Source organism: Schistocerca serialis, chromosome 9, assembly GCF_023864345.2.
Source record: "Schistocerca serialis cubense isolate TAMUIC-IGC-003099 chromosome 9, iqSchSeri2.2, whole genome shotgun sequence".
NCBI classification, from domain to species: Eukaryota; Metazoa; Arthropoda; class Insecta; order Orthoptera; family Acrididae; genus Schistocerca; species Schistocerca serialis.
In genome coordinates, this window is record NC_064646.1 from 90922123 (window position 1) to 90945018 (window position 22896).

Sequence of the window (22896 nt, forward strand, 5' to 3'; positions counted from 1 at the left end):
CATGGTCAAACGATCAACTCTGATGTGTATTGTGCTACTCTTCAGAAATTGAAGAAACGACTTCAGCATGTTCGTAGGCACAAAAATCTGAACGAACTTCTCCTTCTTCATGACAACGCAAGACCTCACACAAGTCTTCGCACCCGAGAGGAGCTCACAAAACTTCAGTGGACCGTTCTTCCTCATGCACCCTACAGCCCCGATCTCGCACCGTCGGATTTCCATATGTTTGGCCCGATGAAGGACGCAATCCGTGGGAGGCACTACGCGGATGATGAAGAAGTTATTGATGCAGTACGACGTTGGCTCCGACATCGACCAGTGGAATGGTACCGTGCAGGCATACAGGCCCTCATTTCAAGGTGGCGTAAGGCCGTAGCATTGAATGGAGATTACGTTGAAAAATAGTGTTGTGTAGCTAAAAGATTGGGGAATAACCTGGAGCATTTCAATGCTGAATAAAACAACCCCTGTTCCAGAAAAAAAATGTGTTGCATTACTTATTGAACTGCCCTCGTACTAGAGGCCACTCCAGATGATACCACAGTAAGCGCTATCGATAAGCGCTGCTGCTGCCACTCACGGCCAGGCAAGGCGAGCAAACGTAGTGGCGCCAGTGAACTCACTAAGAAAATGAGACCCCACTATCACTATTACATGATGCCAAGCTACGAACTGCATGAACGCGAGCTGCACACGGCTCTCTAACATCACTACCCTTCATCCTTAACAGTCTATCAGAATTAGATAACAGCCACGTCAGCAGATATATAAGAAACCAAGTTTCCTCAATTAGCAGTAAACGAAAACACCCTGAAGAAGGTCATTTGCAATAGTGACCAATGCCGTCACAAACCCTCAGCATTTCTCTATAAAATTTTTCTGTTCATTTCTAAAATGGCAATCACACACGTTCATTCACTCTCCTTACAGTTTTTCTGACATTTTGTTAAATAGCAGTCACATGTGCCCACCCATTGACTGCATTTGACATGTTCCATTGGTTCCGATTTCTCACATAATAAATAATATGAATCTGGAAGTGATCAGACTCGCAAATGACCGTTATATGGCGCCGGCGAGCCTGTCCTAACTATACTTTGAGTTGATTGGTTGGGAATCACAGCACGCACTGCATTCAAATGCGACAGTTTGTGTACATGTGTTTAGTTGGTTACAACATTTCACAAAGTGCTTAGATCTGGCACGGCATTGTCTTCCGAGAGACAGAGTGCAATTCTTAGTACACGCGCAATTGTTATTCCAGAACACTTGGACTACATACTTCTGAGTCCTCGGTTGTGACGTCTACTGTTGCAGACTGCTGTGGTGCAGAATGTACTGGGTTGATACCCACTGGACACCCCAAATCCGTTAGCGGAAGACTACTAACAAAGTAAACCTTTATTGCTAAAATACACATAGTTGTCTATTCTCAGACTGCCTTCAGCAGTGGAGCAGGAGCGGCAAGCACCACGTCGGGATCTTTACTGCTCTTACTTACAACATTAGTGCGTTGTAAGCAGTCTAGACCCCCAGCAGCAGCGGACGCAGTGGCGTCATGTGCTGGCGACGTCACACCACCACCCGCTAACAACTACTGACAGTGGGTGACAAGGACATGTCTGATCGTACAGAAGAATGCGTCCAGGAGAACCACCACCAGTTCAATACAAAATACGCGAAACTGTGTTCAGACACAATGTGGGCATCCTACAGGAGAAAAGCCAGCAACTTTGGAGTCTGTCAGCAGTTACAGATGGTGGGTACGAGGAGCCACATGCCCCCATCATGATCTATCATGATATGCTTCCTGGACACATTAGTTAGGCCACTAGAAATCCCGCTGGATGATATAATGTACGGCTCCCCCATCTTCCTTGACTGAAATGGTGATGGCGTGGCTCACTCGACAAGTGCCCAGTGTGGAACTTTCTGTTCCATCAAAGATTGTAGACTAGTAGATGACCAGGAGACCACCACAAGTCCAACATGCAGGATGGATTACTGTGTACCAAGTAGGTCCCTCCACTGGAACATGACTAATAATTCTACAGGACTGGTCCATTTGCTTTGTTACTAAAAGGTGGAAATGACATCATTTGTTCTGCTTTCCCGTCTGGTCAGTTGATCCGGTCACGCTGTTTACAACTGAAAGGTGTCTTAATTTTCAGGAACGGTGGTGGAAATACTTTGCGGAGTCGATGCACTGTTACTTTTCTGTCTCATGCATTGTTACTCCACTTTGCATGGTCATAACAGTGATGTCTCCACTTTCTCCCTGTGATGTCATTCTCCTGCATGGGACCTTGCAAACCCAGCTCTTACAGCTCTTTGCTGCTGAATCACAAGAAACATCAACTGTTGTTCATTGTTGGCATTCCACATAATCTTAGCGTAATGATCTGCTTTCATCACCTCTTGCGCTGCCATAGGAAGGCTTCAAAATTTTACTCAGACGTGTATTAGCCCATGGGATTTCAATACTTTTGTGAATTGTATTTACTTTCAGAGAATGGTGCTTACTAAGTTTTCTGTATCCTGCTTTTTGCCGGCTTGAGGAAGGGCGCAAGGACTGTATAATTATACAGTTATCCTGACTGAGTAACATTTTAAATTTAATTTTGTTCTTTTCTCTTCACAGTCAGGCAGCTGCAATATTTTTTGATTTCTAAAAAGCGTTTAACTCAGTACCAAACTGAAGCTTGTTGTGAAAAGTACGATCATATGGTATTTCAAGTGAAACTTGTGGCTGGCTTGAGGACTTTTTGGTAGGAAGGACACATATTATCTTGGATGAAGAGTGATCGTCATATGTAGAAGTAACTTCAGGTGTGCCCCACAGAAGTATTTTGGGATCTTTACTGCTCTTGTTGTATGTTAATGACCTTGCAGAAAGTATTAATAGGAGTATCACTAATTTTGCAGAAGATGTAGTTGTCTGTATTGAAGCACTATCTGAAAGAAACTGCATAAACTTCAGTCTGACCTCGAAAAGCTTTCTAAGTGGTGCAAATATTGGGCAACATGCTTTAATTGTTCAGTAATGTAAAATTGTGCACTTCACGAAACGAAAAACTGTAGTGTCGTACGACTATAATTTCAGTGAGTCACTGTTGGAATCGGCTAACTCATACAAATATCTGGGTGTAACACTTTGTAGGGACATGAAACAGATTGATCACATACGCCTTGTCGTGGGTGAAGCAGGTGGTAGACTCCGGTTCATTGGTCGAATATTTGGGTAGTGGAATCAATTTACGAAGGAGATGGCTTACAAATCACTCGTGCGACTGGTTCTAAAATATTACTCAACTGTGTGGGACCCGTACCAACCAGGGCTAATAGGGGATATTGAACGTGTACAGAGAAAGGGAGCACGAATGGTCATAGGTTTGTTTGAGGCGTGGGGGTGTGTCGCAGAGATACTGATGGAACTGAACTGGGAGACTCTTCAAGATAGACGTAACCTATTCCGAGAAAGTCTATTAACAAAGTCTCTAGAAAGGACTTTAAATATTGACTCTAGGAATGTACTAAAATCACTTACGTATCGCTCACGTAGGGGCGTGATGATGATAAGATAAGAAAATTTACTGAACACACAAAAGCATTCAAATAATCATTCCTTCCGCGCTCCACTGTAAATGGAATGGGAATAACATTAATAACTGGTACAGTAGGACGCACCCTCTGCCATGCACCTCACGGTGGCTTGCAGGGTACAGGTGTTAATGTACCTGCATCTACGTGTATACTCTGCAAGCCCCCTGATGGAGTGTTGCGGATGGTATAACGTGTAGCACTGTGACCGCTGCCTCCACCCAACACTACCCCTCCCCGACTTTCGTTTCCATTTCAAGTCGCAAGTAGCGCGTGGGAAGAATTCGTAAGAATTCGTGATATCACAAATCTCATTAATCTTGCCTTCATCGTGTTATTTATTGTAGCTTGAACCTAGCAGTAAGCAATATATTTGTTGACTCATCGAAGAACAAGTGATATCGGAATTTAAACAGCAAAGACTCCGTAATGCACAACGCCACTCTTCCAGCGTCTGTCATTGGAGCTGGATGACTATTTCTGTAACGCTTACGAATACACCAAACGAACGTGTGACGAAACAAGCTGCTCTTTTAGGAATTTCTCTTTTTCCTATCTTCTGTATCAGTGCTATCTGACAACGGTCGAAGACTGACGTCCAGCAGTGAAGTATCGACAAAACGAAGGTTTTGTTGGCTACCTTTGGGATGAAAGATCAACGTGTGAAACGTTCCGCCTCGTTCGTCGCTTCTGAACTTCTGTGGCGTCTGGAGCAGTCCCGTCGTGGTCGCGACCACGGTCCACGAACTCTTAGAGTTGTGCGGTGCGTGAGACTAAATCAAGCAGGGTACTGCTCCGTTGACTTACTTCCACACGTTTTTGGGCTGACCTGAATAATTTCCTGGCGCTGCCCTACATAAGCTATCATGCTAAATCAGGGTCCCCGGTCTCGCCTTGACCCGCGAAACAGTCACTTCCACGATACCGCCACTCCACGCCCCTGCAGGAGTTTGACTACTCTCAAAACACTGCCACGTCCGACCACTGGATCGGACAGCAAATACCACGATCAGTCACTGCACACCGTTACCAATCGGTTTCTACCATCTCTTCTGTAAACAACGCAGGAACGCAGTTTACAGTGAAAGAAGTTTCTATTAAAGCAAAATACAGTTTATTCTTTAAGTATGTTAGCAAGTGGAGGTAATCTTCCGCGAAATAATTATTAAAATTCCTGATGGAACTTCCAGCTGCCATTTATTTTGCAATTTTCGCTACCAGCTTCAGTCAAAGACCATTATCAAGCTTAGCCTAAAACAAATAAATCAAACCATTAGAAATTACACATTTTACAGGGTAATATGATGTTAAATAGTATTTCACTTACTGGCATAAACGGCAGGAAAGCCGCAGGAAAGCTATGCCACAATTTGAACAAAAATACTTTCCTCTTTTAAGCCCACCATTGACCGTAAAAACGTATTCACAATAATAACTCTGTGCCATATTTTTCGTCGAGAGGCAAGTTCACATCGACAGTAGCACACAGATAGATGTAACTAGGGCAGACTGCCAAGGTTACAGTCAAAGACAATGCTATTTCAGAGATAAAACTATAGTACATCCTAGCAATCGCAGTACCTCTCAGTTAAATGATACTGCAATTGCTACCACGTACTGTAGTTTTATGTCTGAAATGGCATTGTCTTTCACTTTATCCTTGACTGTTTGGCCTAGTTACACCTATCAGTGTGTTACTAGCTGTCGATGTGGACTTGCTTCTTGATGAATATTATAGTACAGAGTAATTACTGTGAGAAATTTTGTACGTACAATGGTGGGCTTAAAAGACTAAATAACTTTTGTTCAAATAGTGGCATAACTTTCCTGCCAGGTTATGCCAAGAAGAAAAATACTCCGAGGGTCGTTCAATACGTAATGCCCCACATTTTTTTCTCAGATTGTATTTATTGTTAAGATTCAGAATTTGGTGACCATATACATCAATATGACTTCTACATGTCCTATTTTTCTACGTGGTATCCATCACGTTCTATGGACTCACGCCAACATTGTCGAAGAGCATGTCTTTCCTGTTGGTAAAAGCTCTTTTCCTGTAGATGTAGCCATGTTTTCATTGCATGACTGACATGTCATCTCCAAAGTGTGCTCCCGCTAGGGAATCTTTAAGCGGCCCCAACGGAATGAAGTCCAAAGGCTCCAGGCGTGCACTGTAAAGTGGATGACGCAATGATGTCCAACGCAATTTGGCGATGTGTTCCCCGGTTCTCAAACGCACTTCCAATGCTGATCTACAACTGTAGAGCCAATTGTCGAGTTGTGATGCGCCGGTCGGCACGAATAATGGCATCCGCACAATTCAGCACGTCTGGAGCAGTGGCTGTGACAGGACGTCCCGAGCGTGGCTGATCATGGAGCTCTGTTTCTGCATTTCCAGATACTGTAACTTTCTTTACCCATCGTCCAACTTTACTCCTATCAACTGAAACATCGCCATGCACTGCACACAAACGTTTATGGATGTTCACCACGGTTTCTTTTGCTGCACACAAGAATTCAATAACAGCTCTCTGTCTATAACGTGAGGCATATGTAGACGCCATTTTTACAATGTACTACGGCTCTGCTACCTGCCAGAACGCGTGGAAACTTCACTGGTGCACAGAACAAACATCAAATGTAAAGAACCAACAAGGACGTTTGTCTATATATATTAATGGCTTAAGAAAAATGTATGGGTCATTACTTGTTGAAAGACCTTCCTATTTAACCTTATATTTTCCTGTGAGCAGTGTAGTCTCTAATGGTTTCATTTATTTGTTTTAGCCCAAACTTGATAATCGTCTTTGACGGAAACCAATAGCGAATTGTGCGAAATGAATGGCAACTGCAAGGTTTCACCATCAATTTTAACTGTTCATTCTCTTCTACTATCGCCTGCCAAGTCTGCTTCGTCCGTCAGAGAACGTCACTCCACGCTGTGTTAGGACGCCTGCCTGTTAGTGTATGCTCGCTGACATCAATACCCCACTCCGAAAACTAGCAATAGATTAAGACGTTCCCCACGCAAGCAAAAGGGAACGTACTTCCTAGCACTGCTGAACTTTCCACAGCTAAGTGAACAAACTTAATGCTACCTGATTAGAAACTTCCGAAACCTCCATACCACCCGCGCCCTGGAGGGGCCAGTTCGCCTTCTGCGCCCTACCAATGCCACCGACCGATTACTCGAGTTCGCGAGATGGCCATAGTCCCACGACATTATTCTCAGAGGCCGGCATTTCGGCCAATAAGCTTTCAGAGCAGAAACTACCCACTGAGATTGACATTCCCTGCTAATGTTCGGAGTCAACTGTAAAGCGCTGCTGCCCACCAATGCCTTGAGAAGTTTGCTGTGACATGGTACAAAGAAACGTCAGCTATTTTGCGAGAAACACCCTCGCCTTGGCAGAGCACCCAGTCGGACCAGGCCTGCACCATTTAGCCGCATTAAGAGAAGTCCGCCCTTTATTTCCAGATAGTAGATTTCCCGCAGTCGCACGGAGGCTGGCGAACTGGCCCCAACAGTGACAATGGCGACCTGCGCTCGCCGACAGTCGCAGCCGGAAAGTGATCAGTTAGAAGCAGAATCGGTGGGCCGCGGGTGGGTCATTACAGTTATGACAAGCAAGTAGCATTTCTTATAACAATGACAAGCTACACTGATTGCCCAGTTATTACGAGAAATCAGTCTTACCTTAAAGAAATAAAAATTAGTAGGTATTAAAATCCATGGAGAAGAAATAAAAACGTTGAGGGTCGGAGTCATCTGTAAAGTGCTGCTGCCCACCGTTGAGTTGAGAAGTTTGCTGTTAGATGGTACTGAGAAACGTCAGGTTCGCCGATGACATTGTAATTCTGTCGGAGACAGCAAAGGACTTGGAAGAGCAGTTGAACGGAATGGACAGTGTCTTGAAAGGAGGTTATAAGATGAATATCAACAAAAGCAAAACGAGGTTAACGGAATGTAGTCGAATTAAGTCGGGTGATGCTGAGGGAATTACATTAGGAAATGAGACACTTAAAGTAGTAAGGAGCAAAATAACTGATGATGGTTGAAGTAGAGAGGAAATAAAATGTAGACTGGCAATGGCAAGGAAAGCGCTTCTGAAGAAGATAAATTTGTTAGCATCGAGTATAAATTTAAGTGTCAGGAAGTCGTTTCTGAAAGTATTTTTATGGAGTGTTACCATGTATGGAAGTGAAACATGGGCGATAAATAGTTTGGAAAAGAAGAGAATAGAAGCTTCCGAAATGTGGTGCTACAAGAGAATGCTGAAAATTAGATGTGTGGATCACATGTCTAATGGGGAGGTATTGAACAGAATTGGGGAGAAAAGAAGTTTGTGGCACAACTTGACTAGAAGAAGGGATCGGTTGGTAGGACATGTTCTGAGGCATCAAGTGTTCACCAATTTAGTATTGGAGGGCAGCGTGGAGGGTAAAAATTGTAGAGGGAGACCAAGAGAGGAATACACTAAGCAGATTCAGAAGGATGTAGGTTGCAGTAGGTACTGGGAGATGAAGAAGCTTGCAAAGGATAGAGTAGCATGGAGAGCTGCATCAAACCAGTCTCAGGACTGAGGACCACAACAACAACACCTTAAGGAACGCCAGCTTATTTTCGTAATCGACAGAAATTAAATTTATCCAAGTACATTTATAATTTAATAAAAAGTATTTGTGTCTGCCTTTACCAATTCTAAACAGTGAACAAAATCTTTGTACACTATATAATGGTGCGCAAAAATGCCACACAATTAAATAAACGCACAATACGATGCCTTGCTATAAAAAAACCACGGTTCAGAAGGAAACTACCAGTCGTTCAGTCTTAGATCAGTCGGCTTTTATTAATGTAACAGCAATGCGTTCAATTTGTAACCGAACTTGTCTCAAGCACATCCAGTGACGAGGGAAAACACATTTTCAGTTTGACCTACAGTACGCCTCCGAAGTCTGAATTGCACTCTGCCAACTTTCAACTGACAGCATCAGTATCAATTAAGGCCTGAAGAACGGCCATGGAAGCACCGAAAAATAAATGACAGGGACGGCTGTAGGTGTTTCGTTTTCTTACAGTTACTTAGCATTCCTGCTGAAAAATCATTAACATTGTCAACACCACAGAATGGAGGAAAACAACTTACCCTCTTTTGTGAAAAGGACTGTGCCCGTTTCTGTCCGATTCAACGTTATTTCATTGTCCTCTACCCATGTCTGATTGTAGTTGTGCTGTCTTGATCGTCTGAACTGCGATGCGTCCCGACTTTTGGATAGCGTTCTGTGACGTCCCCTTAGATCCCCCAGGGATAGGCTCCAACTTACAACGGCTCCATGACAGTGAAAAATGTGGGCATGCATTAGATGCTGATTCCTTTTAGTCATCTCGCTACCAAAATTCAGAGTTCTTCTCACAGAACTGAAGCTTGCAACTTTGTATGTCACTGTTTGTCTCATCGACAAAGAGAGAGGTTGGAGAAACTCTTTACTGTGGATCTGCTGAGAGAGACGTTATCGATTATTAATGCAACATCCCGTGCTTACATGAACTGAACTGAATGAGAATTAATCGTTAATTAGGCACACGCTAGGTACTCAGTGTTGATTGTAATGTCTGCAACGGATTTATCACCGCTATAAATTATAATATTTATGCCCTGCAAATTCATCTGAAGGTTGTGAACTGACATAGTATTTACCATTGAAAAGGATAAAATGAGATAGTAAACTCAAGATTTAAATGAACTCTATGGTTTATTACGAAAGACATTTGCAGTCATGAAGCATTCAAAAAATTGTGTTAATATCAACGTTATAATGACATATTTTCCGATCACCACTACTAAGCTAATATTATGACGATGCAAAGGAAATGAAGAAATTAGCTGCTATTGGGCACTGAAGTACATCAGTCGGAAAAGCTGAAAATTTATGCCAGACGGTGATTCGAACGCGCATATTTGCAATCCTCGCGAACGGTCGCCCTCACCGCCTTGGACTCCGGACACGTCCCGTGACTGACTAAGATTCACAGTTCTTTTGATCAGTTTTCTAACTGGTTTGATGCGGCTCGCCACGAATTCCTCTTGTGTGCTGACATCACAGAGTAGCAGTTGCAACCTACGTCCTCAATTATTTGTTGGATATATTCCAAAATTTTTCTTCCTCTACCTCCTTTTTGATCTCTACAGCTCCCGCTAGCACCATGGAAGGCATTCCCTGATGTCTTGAGAGATCTCCTATCATCCTGTCCCTTCTCCTTGTCAGTGTTTCCCACATATTCCTTTCCTTTCCGATTCTGCGCAGAAACTTTGAAATACTTCTATTGTCGTCCGTTACGGTATTCCCACGGTCCACATTTCACTACCATACAATGTTGTGCTTCAAACGTACATTCTCACAATCACCCTCAAATTAAGGTCTTGCCAGTGCTAGTATGCTTTTGATGTCCTCCTTGCTCCGTCCGTCGTTGTTGGTAGTAGAGTTCCTTAATTTCGTCTACTTCGTGACCATCAATCCTAATGTTCCGTTTCTCGATGTTCTCATTTCTACTACCCGCGCATTATATATATAAATGGCCATTAAAATTGCTACACCACGAAGATGACGTGCTACAGACGCGAAATTTAACCGACAGAAAGAAGATGTTGTCAAATGCTAATGAATAGCTTTTCAGAGCATTCACACAAGGTTCGATCCGCTGGCGACACCAACAACGTGCTGATATGAGGAAAGTTTCCAACTGATTTCTCATACACAAACAGCAGTTGACCGGCGTTGCCTGGGGAAACGTTGTTCTGATGCCTCGTGTAAGGAGGAGAAATGTGAACCATCACGTTTCCGACTTTGATAAAGGTCGGATTGTAGCCTATCGTGATTGCGGTTTATCGTATCGCGACATTGCTGCTGGCGTTGGTCGAGATCCGACGACTGTTAGCAGAATATGGAATCGGTGGGTTCAGGAGGGTAATACGGAACGCCGTGCTGGATTCCAACGGCCTCGTATCATTAGCAGTCGAGATGACAGGAATCTTATCCGCATGTCTGTAACGGATCGTGCAGCCACGTCTCGATCCCTGAGTCAACAGATGGGGACCATTTGCAGAACAACAACCGTCTGCACGAACAGTTCGACGACATTTGCAGCAGAATGGACTATCAGCTCGGAGACCATGGCTGCGGTTATCCTTGACGCTGCATCACAGACAGGAGCGCCTGCGATGGTGTACTCAACGACGAACCTGGGTGCACGAATGGCAGAACGTCTTTTTTTCGGATGAATCCAGTGTTTACAGCATCATGATGGTCGCATCCGTGTTTAGCGACATCGCGGTGAACGCACATTGGAAGCGTTTATTCGTCATCGCCATACTGGCGTATCACCCGGCATGATGGCATGGGGTGCCATTGGCTACACGTCTCGGTCACCTCTTCTTCCCATTGACGGCACTTTGAACAGTGGACGTCACATTTCAGATGTGTTACGACCCGTGGCTCTACCCTTCATTCGATCGCTGCCAAACCCTACATTTCAGCAGGATAATGCACGACCGCATGTTGTAGGTCCTGTAAGGGCCTTTCTGGATGCAGAAAATGTTCGACTGCTGCCCTGGCCAGCACATTCTCAAGATCTCTCACCAATTGAAAACGTCTGGTGAATGGTGGCAGAGCAACTGGCTCGTCACAATGCGCCAGTCACTACTCTTGATGAACTGTGGTATCGTGTTGAGGCTCCATGTGCAGCTGTACCTGTACGCGCCATTCAAGCTCTGTTTGACTCAATGCCCAGTCGTATCAAGGCCGTTATTACGGCCAGAGGTGGTTGTTCTGGGTACTGATTTCTCATGATCTATGCACCCAAATTGCTTGAAAATGTAATCTTGTGTCAGTGCTAGTATAATATATTTGGCCAATGGATACCCATTTCTTCTTGGTGTAGCAATTTTAATGACCAGTAAGATTTAAAGTTAAACCTAAGTAGTTTGAAGCCAACTCTTGATTACAAAGTGTCAGGCTCATCCTTCCCATTGAAAACGTTTGAATCGGTCATTTTAAAAAGGTAATGGTCTACAAAAGTAAAATTTTACAGAAGAAGTTAAAAACTTTCTACAGCATAAACCATCTGTGTATTTATTGTTATTTAAATGTCAGCGGTTACTGAGTCTTGAAGGACTGTGTATCATTGTGTATTTCTGTTTTGTAATTTATAGTTTAACATCAAAGTAAATTTAAAAGTCGCTGTCTTGTGACTTCTCTTGCTATGAACGACTGTGTGTTGCAAACTTTCGTAACTCCTCGTAGTCAGTTTTGTAAATCCTAATCGCCAGTTCAGTGAAGGCCTCGTCGCTGCTGCTGTGGATGCCGAGGCTAAGGTAGACCGAGTTTGTGAGTTCCTGAAACGTCATCTGGTGCAGTTCACCGTTAAGACACCTTCTTCCTGTCACTATTACACAGCTGTGCCCCAGGGTCAGATAACATGATAGGAGAACGAAGGTTCTACAACACTCCAACAAATTAATAACAAAGTCACTCAAATGAGTTAAAAAGGTTTAGTTATCTTTGTGACTTGACGAATAATGAAGCCTACAACACTGCCTGTAATATAACACAAAAATGCTCTCAATGAATAACTGCAAATAATCGTAGGCAAACTTCACAGTACACAGCAAATGCAATCTGCAACAAGTGTCTGTTCATTTCTGAGAGTTCACTAAATGGTTTTCCCTGTCTAAGTCAGCCGCGGACGATGATCTGTAACCAAGTGCGCGAGAGCTGCTCTTTTATCTCCCGGGTAGGCTTCTATCCGTTGTTGTCCGATCATTGGCGGATTGTACTCGGTCGGCCGAGGCGAAGTCGATACTTCATCCTCAGTGCCGCCCCTGGCGGTGGTTGAACTCGCGCAAATGGCGAGTCTCTACGGCACTGGCACCAGCTCGCATCTTCGCGCCTGTGGTGCTTTTGCCCTGGCTCTGTCCTGTTCGGACGACACAGCAGCAATGAATGAAAGCAATACTTGGAGCCTGCCGGAGTGGCCGAGCGATTCTAGGCGCTTCAGTCTGGAACCGAGCCCCCGCTACAGTCGCAGGTTCGAATCCTGACTCGGCCATGGATGTTTGTGATGTCCTTAGGTTAGTTAGAAGTAGTTCTAAGTTCTAGGGGACTGATGACCTCAGATGTTAAGTCCCATAATGCTCAGAGCCATTTGAATCAATACTTGGAAGAAAATGTCGATTTCATTACAAAAAACAATAAATGTTGTGCACTGCTAAATCAAATACGACTATTGCTATTTTATTCACGTTTTGTGCTGTAGCTGTGTTTCGTGTAACAATGACAAAGTAGAACTTAAAAAGACAAGTTAATCTTCTTGAGCAACATCTTCGTTGTCTGTTCCCCCTTCTGTTGACCATTGTTGCAGCTGCCCATGAAATTCCATTTTCTTAGGTGGAATATACGAGGGATATTCGGAAAGTAGGAAAGATAGGTCTCGAAATGGAAACCACAGTGAAAATCAAAACAGTTTTATTTGGAACGGTAAGCCACACCTTCCAGCTACTTCTTTACACAGTCGCCGCTCAGACGTAGACATCTGTCGTAGCGTTGTACCAACTTCACAGAAGACAGCCGTCAGGGCTTTTCGACAATTTTCTGCTCTGGATTGCAGCTCGTTGTCTGTGTCAAAATGTTGTCTTCTTAGCCAGCGATTCATTTGAGCAGAGATGAACCGCAGGGGTAGCCAATTACAGAACCTTCAACATCGCAGCGCGTCAGCAATCGTTAGTTAATATATTAAAAAACTAGAAACCCGCCTCGATTGCGTAAAAAGCACCTAGTGTTAACCTAGGTTTCAGCGTAGATAACTACACCTTCTTCAGAACAATAAAACCCAAAAGTGCCTAAGAAGACCTTTGTCAATGATTAAAAGAACACCACAGGTATACATGTATAAACGAATAAAAGGGAAAAACACAAACAGTACATGTGTACAAAATCTGAACCACTACTTAACTTAATGGTGTTACCTCCACCTCACACTGGCCTATGTTCGATGGTCCATAACCCGCCATAAACTGCAGCTACACTTTGTGTTTTTCCCTTTTATTCGTTTATAAATGTATAGCTGTGGTGTTCTTTTAATCATTGACAAAGGTCATCTTAGGCACTTGTGGGTTTTATTGTTCTGAAGAAGGCGTAGTTATCCTACGCCGAAACCTAGGTTAACACTAGGTTCTTTTTACGCAATCGAGGTGGGTTTCTAGTTTTTTAATGTAGCCAATTACAGTCTGTATTGTGGGTGATCAAGCACGTCCCATCGAAAAAGCTGCAGGACAATCTTCATTGCCCCTGCAAAGTGCGGCCGAGAATTGTCGTGTAGAACGAACAGCATGACAGTTATGTAGATTGCATAGCTTCAGGCGAAATCATTTGCCAGGTCCTCATACTTGGCGGGAGACGCTAATTTCTAGCCTTCTTTACCGTCTCACTGTGAGCTCAGAACTGGAAAGAGTGACATGATGCGATCGACGGGCGTGCTAGACACAGTGCCCAATGCATCTGTGTAAAGCTTCATCAGATTTGAACTGTACTTTCCATTTCGCGACCGATCGCTTCTTACTTTCCAAATAACCCTCGCACTTTTTCACTATCAGTACATCTTGTATCTTTTGACATAGATGTTAACCAATTTTCGGGATATGCTAACTTATTTTGAAGTACTGGATCCTTATTGAAGCTGGGGATGAGCTGGAATTTCTCTGTAACAGTATCATCGATGAACTGCTGTGTTTTTACTTGCCCAGGATAGCGTGCACCATGCTAAAAACTCAACAATTTATAAGGAGAAAAAGAAATATTGTGTTCCTTAGGAACTTTCCCCATGCTTCATTCAGCGAGATCATACTTTTTAGATAGGCAGGCCACAATTTTTTAAACGCTAACAGAGTAACATCGTCATTAGTCTCTGTGAGAATCTACTTGATGCCTTTTTGATCATTAAGGCATACTCTGCAGGTACCTAACTTCTGTCAGGCCATCTCACCAGTCTCTGTATAGTCCCAAAATCTCTGTCGTATGGGAGGAAACTCGATGCCCGCTTATAGGAAAGTTATACTTCATATTCTTAAATCTCTCAGTTGACACAAGTGTTAAGCAAAAGCGAATCATTGTGTGATATTTATTTTGACTATCCGGCATGTAAACAGGCGAAGCTTATGCACATCGGTATGTTTCTGGATGTAATGATATAGAAATGAGCAAACGTCATTTCCACCTTTCTTGTCTTCGCCGTCATAGAACGTATGACTACTTAGTTTTTATATGATGTGTGCCAAAAACTGTGGTGTCACCGCCAGACACCACACTTGCTAGGTGGTAGTTTCAAATCGGCCGCGGTCCATTAGTACATGTCGGACCCGCATGTCGCCACTGTGTGATCGCAGACCGAGCGCCACCACAAGGCAGGTCTCGAGATACGGACTAGCACCCGCCCCAGTTGTACGGACGACTTTGCTAGCGACTACACGGACGAAGCATAGCTCATTAGCCGAGCAGATAGTTAGAATAGCCTTCAGCTAAGTCAATGGCTACGACCTAACAAGGCGCCATTAGCCTTACATAGCTTGTATTTAAAGAGTCTCACTTATATCGTCAATAGCGATGTACCAAGGATGGATTAAAGTTAAGACTTCCAGAAGCTACGTACTTTTCTTTATAGCATTCATTACGTATCCTGTTACAGACCTATCTCTTGCCTGCGTGAATTAAACGCGTGCCTTTCGGCTACTTCCATGGCGTGGCTGTCTTGCTACGCCACAACAAAAACATTGACCAAAAACTGTCTCAAACAACAAAGGTATCCTGAACAGATTTGTTGTGAATGATAAATTGTGAATGTATGATAAATTGTGAATGTTGTCAAAAGTCAGCCCACAGACAGGACTTTTTTCCCACTGCCTCCAGAAGCTTCGTTAATTTTACTATATATTTTTTGGCCCTTCTGCAGTGAACCATTAATTCAGCAACCCCACTTTGCGCTACAGATCCACCATGGTGACGACCTCGTGTCTCAGCTGATAGTTCTTCACGTGCACTACATATATCGATCTATGGGCTCCCAAATCTGAGGTTGAAATTTTTCTTGAAATATTTCAAGTAAAATTAGCACTTGATGCCTACATCAGAATACTGTTGTACAAACAACTTATGCAAGATTTCAACCTTTAGTCGGGAATTTAAATAATGTAACATCCAGTGCCGGTTTAAGGACCGAGCGAAACATCCCGGCGCTTGGATCGCCAAGCTGACAGCGGCGCTAAAGGCGCCCTAGAGCAACATTATTGTAACGTACATATCACAGTAGTAGCAAGAACTGAGATGCGTGAAAGTCTACGAGAGAAAGGGGGTGAGGGGGCGTCGAATGATAAGTCGCTTGTGTGGAAACATTATCTAGCACTGGATCTGGCAACACCCTGCCAGAATAATGTGTAGTTTTCTTTGGCAGAAGAATTACTTGGATTATTGATCTACGATAATTTTTTCCTGGAATGGCACTACCTTTTATATGTTTCTTCTTGAGATCATGAGGACTTCTGCCCTGAGCTAATAACAGGCATACCGTTATTTTTGTCTTGCCTGTAATGATGAAGTAGCTAAATTTAAAGCTTCTTAGTTTAGGATCCTCTTTTCAGAGTCTTCTGCTCTTCACACCTCGAATTTCGATCAGTTCTTGCAGGAAGACGTCTTATCGACTTTTATCACAGAAATTGTTCTAGTGAGCAATGATATCTTTGCATCGTGATCCACCAAAAAAAAAAATAAAAAAAAAAAAAATTCTTCTTACATTTAAAATAGGAAATGTCATAAATTGAAATAACGCTTAAATTGCACACTATACAGGTGTATGCTCTCCGACAAAAATTAAGTTCATCTATTTTACTCGCTTGAAATCATCCCCTGTATTCCCATGCGGTACTTTGTCTAGTTCTCAAATCATGTGTTTCACTCCTTTCACGTGTAAATCACGAATAATTTTACTTTTGTGTTTATCACAATTTTCGGTCCTCTTCTTCTACGTACGATGAAGAAATAGACATAATTACACATCGAAAGTGACTTATGAATGTGATAATAATGACTTACTATTTCAAACTACAATGCTGTAAACACAACGAAAGATTGTTACAATATGTCAAACCTAAGACGAAAAAATACACGCGAAAGCAGCACAAGGTTGCCAATATTTTCTGTGCTCAAAAAAATACTCCTCCATATAGTGCTTGCAGCCACGGCAGGGACAATCACTGGTGACCTTCATGAATCGAGTGAAGTTTTCCAGCTCCAGTACTGAAGAAATTTAATGGTTCACTACTGCCGTTCTATGTTTCCATCCAGCTATCCTTTATCATCCAGTACCACTATGCAACTTATTTTCGTAAAATTTAACTCATGACCTTCATGCAGTGGGTGATACAGTTAACACTAATTTTACTAGATAAGCATTTCGTGTCGTTTACATTAATAAGAAACTTAATGTATTTTAGTTCGTCACCCTATCATTCTACAATTAATCAAAGTGACCAGCACAGTATCAGCTGTGAAAAACACATCTGAGATTGATGAATTGGTAAAAACGCAATGTATAAAAGGAAGGGGTCTGCGAAAACAAAAATAATTAACACGGGGTCTACGAGACAAAAAGGTTTGAAGACTTGGTATGTCTGGACAGTGGACTGGCTATCTACACTACTGGCCATTAAAATTGCTACACCAAGAAGAAATGCAGATGATAAACGGGTATTCATTAGACAAATATATTTGACTAGAACTGACAAGTGATTACATTTTCAGGCAATTTGGGTGCATAGATCCTGAGAAATCATTACTCAGAACAACTACCTGTGGCCGAAATAACGGCCTTGATACGCCTGGGCATTGAGTCTAAAAGAGCTTGGATGGCGTGTACAGGTACAGCTGCCTATCGAGCCTCAAAACAATACCACAGTTCATCAAGAGTAGTGACTAGCGTATTGTGACGAGCCAGTTGCTCGGCCACCATTAACCACACGTTTTTAATTAGTGAGACATCTTGAGAATGTGCTGGCCAGGACAGCAGTCATACAGGACCTGCAACATGCGGTCGCGCATTATCCTGCTGAAATGTAGGGTTTCGCAGGGATCGAATGAAGGGTAGAGCCACGGGTCGTAACACATCTGAAATGTAATGTCCACTGTTCAAAGTGCCGTCAGTACGAACAAGAGGTGACCGAGACGTGTAACCGATAGCAACCCATACCATCACGCTGGGTGATACGCCAGTATTGCGATGACGAATACACGCTTCCAATGTGCGTTCACCGCGATGTCACCAAACACGGATGCGACAATCATGATGCTGTAAAATGAACCTGGATTCATCCGAAAAAATGACGATTTGCCATTCGTGCACCCAGGTTCGTCGTTGAATACATCATCGCAGGCGCTCCTGTCTGTGATGCAGCGTCAAGGGTAACCGCAGCCATAATCTCCGAGCTGATAGTCCATGCTGCTATATACGTCATGGAACTGTTCCTGCATAGGGACCGAGACGTGGCTGCACGATCCGTTACAGCCATGAAGATAAGATGCCTGTCATCTCGACGGCTAGTGATACGAGGCCGTTGGGTTCTGAACCCACTGATTCCATATTCTGCTAACAGTCATTGGATCTCGACCAACGCGATCAGCAGTGTCGCGATACGATAAATTGCAATCGCGATAGTCTACAATCCGACCTTTATCAAAGTCGGAAACGTGATGGTATGCATTTCTCCTCCTTACACGAGGCATCACAACAACGTTTCACCTGGCAACGCCGGTCAACTGCCGTTTGTGTATGAGAAATCGGTTGGAAACTTTCCTCATGTCACCACCGGCGCCAACTTTGTGTGAATGCTCTGAAAAGCTAATCATTTGCATATCACAGCATCTTCTTCCTGACGGTTAAATTTCGCGTCTGTAGTACGTCATCTTCGTGGTGTAACAATTTTAATGGCCAATAGTGTATGAAAACGAAGAAATGTCTGTGATGCATTAAACTGGGTCTTAGTTTTACACAAGACGCTTTTAACAATGTTTGTTAGTTGATTTTCACAGACACCATTTACAAAACGATACCAATATACATAGAGGGTCTGCAAGAGATGTCTTGAGGAACAAAATAAGTACAGGAACCCGCGTCTGGAAATATTTTCCGACGCTACCGACTGTTGAAAGTATAGGCGTTAGCCACTAGGCCACATCTTCGGCAGCCAATTTAACTTTTTATGCTAATGGACCATAGCTGGAACATGTCTCAATGAGGTGAGGAATGTGATGCTCAGTTACTTCGGTGGATGATCGTTTCAGACACAGCCTTCCACCTGCAGCTTATTTTTCTCCGAAACTGTCTAAAATCTCCAGTGTTTTTCTTTATGCTGGAGAAAAATAATCTTCCGTTGCAAACCATTGTCTCTAATAAGTCATTCACCAAGGAAAGAGAGCATCGTATGCATGGGATACAAGGGCTGTCTATGCGGCGGCTAGCTCCATCTTTTTCACTGGCGATCGTGGCAATCAGTCGCGATCACTGAATAACAAACAGACAACATTGTGAGTCGTCCCGCCCAAGTTCCATCAATGTGCAAACTCACATCTGCTGCCGAGGGGGTGGTGTAGTGGTAGGTGCCGTCGCCGTAACTTCAGCGCTCTGTATTTAGTGACATTTCCGTACATAGGTTCCCATTCTCCATTTCTTCCTCAAGACTCCCTGTACAGCCCCTCGAAGTCTCGAGAGTGAAATTTTCACTCTGCAGCAGAGTGTGCGCTGATATGAAACTTCCTGGCAGATTATAACTTTGTACCAGACCGACACTCAAACTCGGGACCTTTGCATTTCACGGGCAAGTGCTCTACCAACTGAGCTACCCAAGATCGAAACACGACCCGTCCTCATAAAGCTTGGGTAGCTTAATTTCCAGAGCACTTGCCTGTGAAAGACATACGCTGGTGTCCAAAATTAAAGCAACAAACGGATATTTTGCAAGGTTGGTTTCATTTTGCCAGAGAACAGTACAAACAGGTGATAGTGAAGTAGAAACAATGGAAAGAATTCAGAACGTAAACAACTGAAACTTGCATAACGGTACACCAAAATGGTCTTCGCTTTTTTTAACTTAACGGATTTGCATACACGTCCCTACAACTGGTTAGCGTGCTAAGAATGAAGTAAGTCCAACTCTGGCAGCAATACAGATCTGACAACGCCGGTACTTGCTGTGAATGATGTCATCAGAGTCATGTTAAAGCGATAACACCCATTTTTCCTGCAGATGTACTCGCAGTCTTGGAGAGTGGTTGGTGGACGCTGACTGGATGCAGGCCATCTCCCTCCTGCATCCCAGACATGCTCTATTGGATTCAAATCGGGAGAGCGAGCAAGCCATGACATGCATACAGTATCTTCTATTTACAAAAAAAGATCAATCATGCGTGCTGTGTGAGGTCGAGCATTACCAACCACCAATACAAAGTCTGGACCTCGTGCGGTAGCGTTCTCGCTTCCCACGCCCGGGTTCCCGGGTTCGATTCCCGGCGGAGTCAGGGATTTTCTCTGCCTCGTGATGGCTGGGTGTTGTGTGCTGTCCTTAGGTTAGTTAGGTTTAAGTAGTTCTAAGTTCTAGGGGACTTATGACCACAGCAGTTGAGTCCCATAGTGCTCAGAGCCATTTGAACCAAAGTCTGGACCACAGCACCTCGCAACACCCACAGATGAGGTCCCAAGATCTCGTCACGATACTTCACAGCCATTAAACGTTGCCGATTCATCAGTACAAATTCATGAAAAGGGGGTTCGAATGGTACACATAATCCCTGTCCACACCATTACGGATCCTCCTCATTATTGGTCCCTTTCGACAATTTTTGGGTCCAGAAATCGTGTTGCACGTTCCCTCCAGATGCGAATCCGTCGGTCATCATTCTCCATACTAAATCTGGACTCGTCTGTGACAGCAAAAATGGCCCACTGTTCGACTTTCCTGGTCATATTGATGACTCCCCTCTAGAAGTTCCCTTTTGTGAATGCGCTTCAGACATAGACAAACAGCAGTCTCTGACAATAAATGCCTTTCTGCCAAAACCTTCTTAATACCGTGTGCCTCGATACAATACGACCACTGGATCTTACGAGCTCACATGCCACTTGCCGTGCACTACTAAAGCGGTACTGTCTTACCCTTCTCTTCTAAGGTCACACTTGTTCGCCCCTGCCGTGGTCTTCGCGATACAGTTTCGATCTCTAAAAACTGTCGCCACATTAAGCCATTGGGCCACATCAGTTTGTGCTGCTTCCTTTCTTTCTATGACACTACAGCAGAGAGTCTGGTAGGCATCTTCTCTGTGCCACACGGCTCCGTCTGTGACAGAGTACATGGAGATGTGGATGTGGGACTACCTGACAAACACTACCTTTTTTCATAGGTGCCATCATGTCATAATCGGCATGATTGTCCGTTGTCCAGAATGTTATCTTCCATGCAGAACATGATCGTACCCACATCTGGTTGACAGTCCGTATGATTATATCGTGAATTAGACACAGGTCAGGGAAATAGCGGTTTGTTGTTTTAATTTTGGACACCAGTGTAGGTCCCGAGTTAAAATCTCGGTCCGGCGCTCAGTTTTATTCTGCCAGGAAGTTCCACATCAGCACACACTCAGTTACAGAGTAAAAATTTTACTCTGGAAACATCCCCCAGGCTGTGGCTAAAACATGTCTCCGTAATATCCTTTCGACCAGGAATGCTAGTCTTGTGAAGTTTGGAAGGTAGGAGACAAACAACAGGCCCTCAAAATCTGTCAGTCTCTCTCTCTCTCTCTCTCTCTCTCTTTCTCTCTCTCTCTCTTTCCAAGCATTTATCCCTACTTGCTGGGTCTGCTGGTTAATGTTAAGGGATGGCCGAATGCCCTTCCTGCAACCACCCCATACCCCCTGGGAAGGAATTAGTGTACCCCAAGTGTCTGCATCTAGTGTCATCCGTGGAATAGTGCAAATTTGTTCAGATGTCTGCGAGCTGTATATCTGAGGGTGGACAGCCCAGTATTCATCTAGTGGGATGTGGAAAACCGCCTAAACACCAAGTCCAGGGTGGCCGGCACATCGGCCCTCGTCGTTAATCTGCCGGGCGGATCGATCCAGGGGCAGTGTGCCTACACGAGTCCAGGAAGCAGCGCGTTAGCGCTCTCGGCTACCCTGACGGGTCCTTAAAGTCCGTCGGTATCGTTTTGTAACATCCTGTATATCAAGGAACAGCGCCACTGAGGGCGTGCGTATCCGGTCAGCACCACACGTTAAACATCCGGACTCTCCCAAAGGGCACGCAGTAGCGGGCAAGGCGACGTCGCCGCCTACAACCTGTCGCAATCGCGGCGGAAGCTGCGCGGCAGTTTGCTGACCACCCGTCTACTCGACTCCCCGGTCCCGCCCCCCCCCCCCCCCCCCCCCGGCGCCGTTGTCTCGGCTCTCGCTATCGCAGCAGGCGTCGACGGTTGGACCCACTGTTCATTTCGCAACAGCGCCGGAGAGCCGAGCGTGGCCAGAATTTCCCCCGGGAGGAGCGCGCGGCCGTGGAGCGACGTGTTCTGCCGCCTCCTACGTGACGCCCACACACCAACACACGACAACGCGCAGCAACAGCACACGACAGCGCGACTGCGGCGCGGGTAGCGGAGCGCGCCTGCGGCGACGGCCGAGTAAATAACTCCAATCCCGGCCGCACGCGGCGCTGTTGCTGCTGCTGGACGATTTATTTGCCCGCGGCCGCCGTGCTGTGTGTCTGTTATTGTGGCTGCAGCGCGACGCTCGCGACGCAGCGTAGAATTTTGACAGCAATTTCGGTGCGTCACGCGATGCCTACAGCTCTGCGATGACGCCGCGGGCCTCCCCATACCGCCCCTCTCTCTGTCTCTGCGCCTCGCTTCATTTTCAATCTGGCAGACGAGAGTGCCGGAATATGCGTTTCCTTTGTTTTAGGAAATAATGATATTTTGGCACCCTGCAGCTGTTTATAAATGTATATTGATGTGTATTACCTCTCTGTGGTTAGCGAAGAAAACAGCCACTTTTTCTGGACAAATTACTGTGTTCTACATTAAAGTGTAAACTTTCATATTTTGGTCCATTTGCTACCGAGGTAATTGTCTCAATGAGTGACAAGTATTGAACTACATGAAATAAAATCGTCATAATTTCTGAACGTTCAAACTGCACAGTTGGCT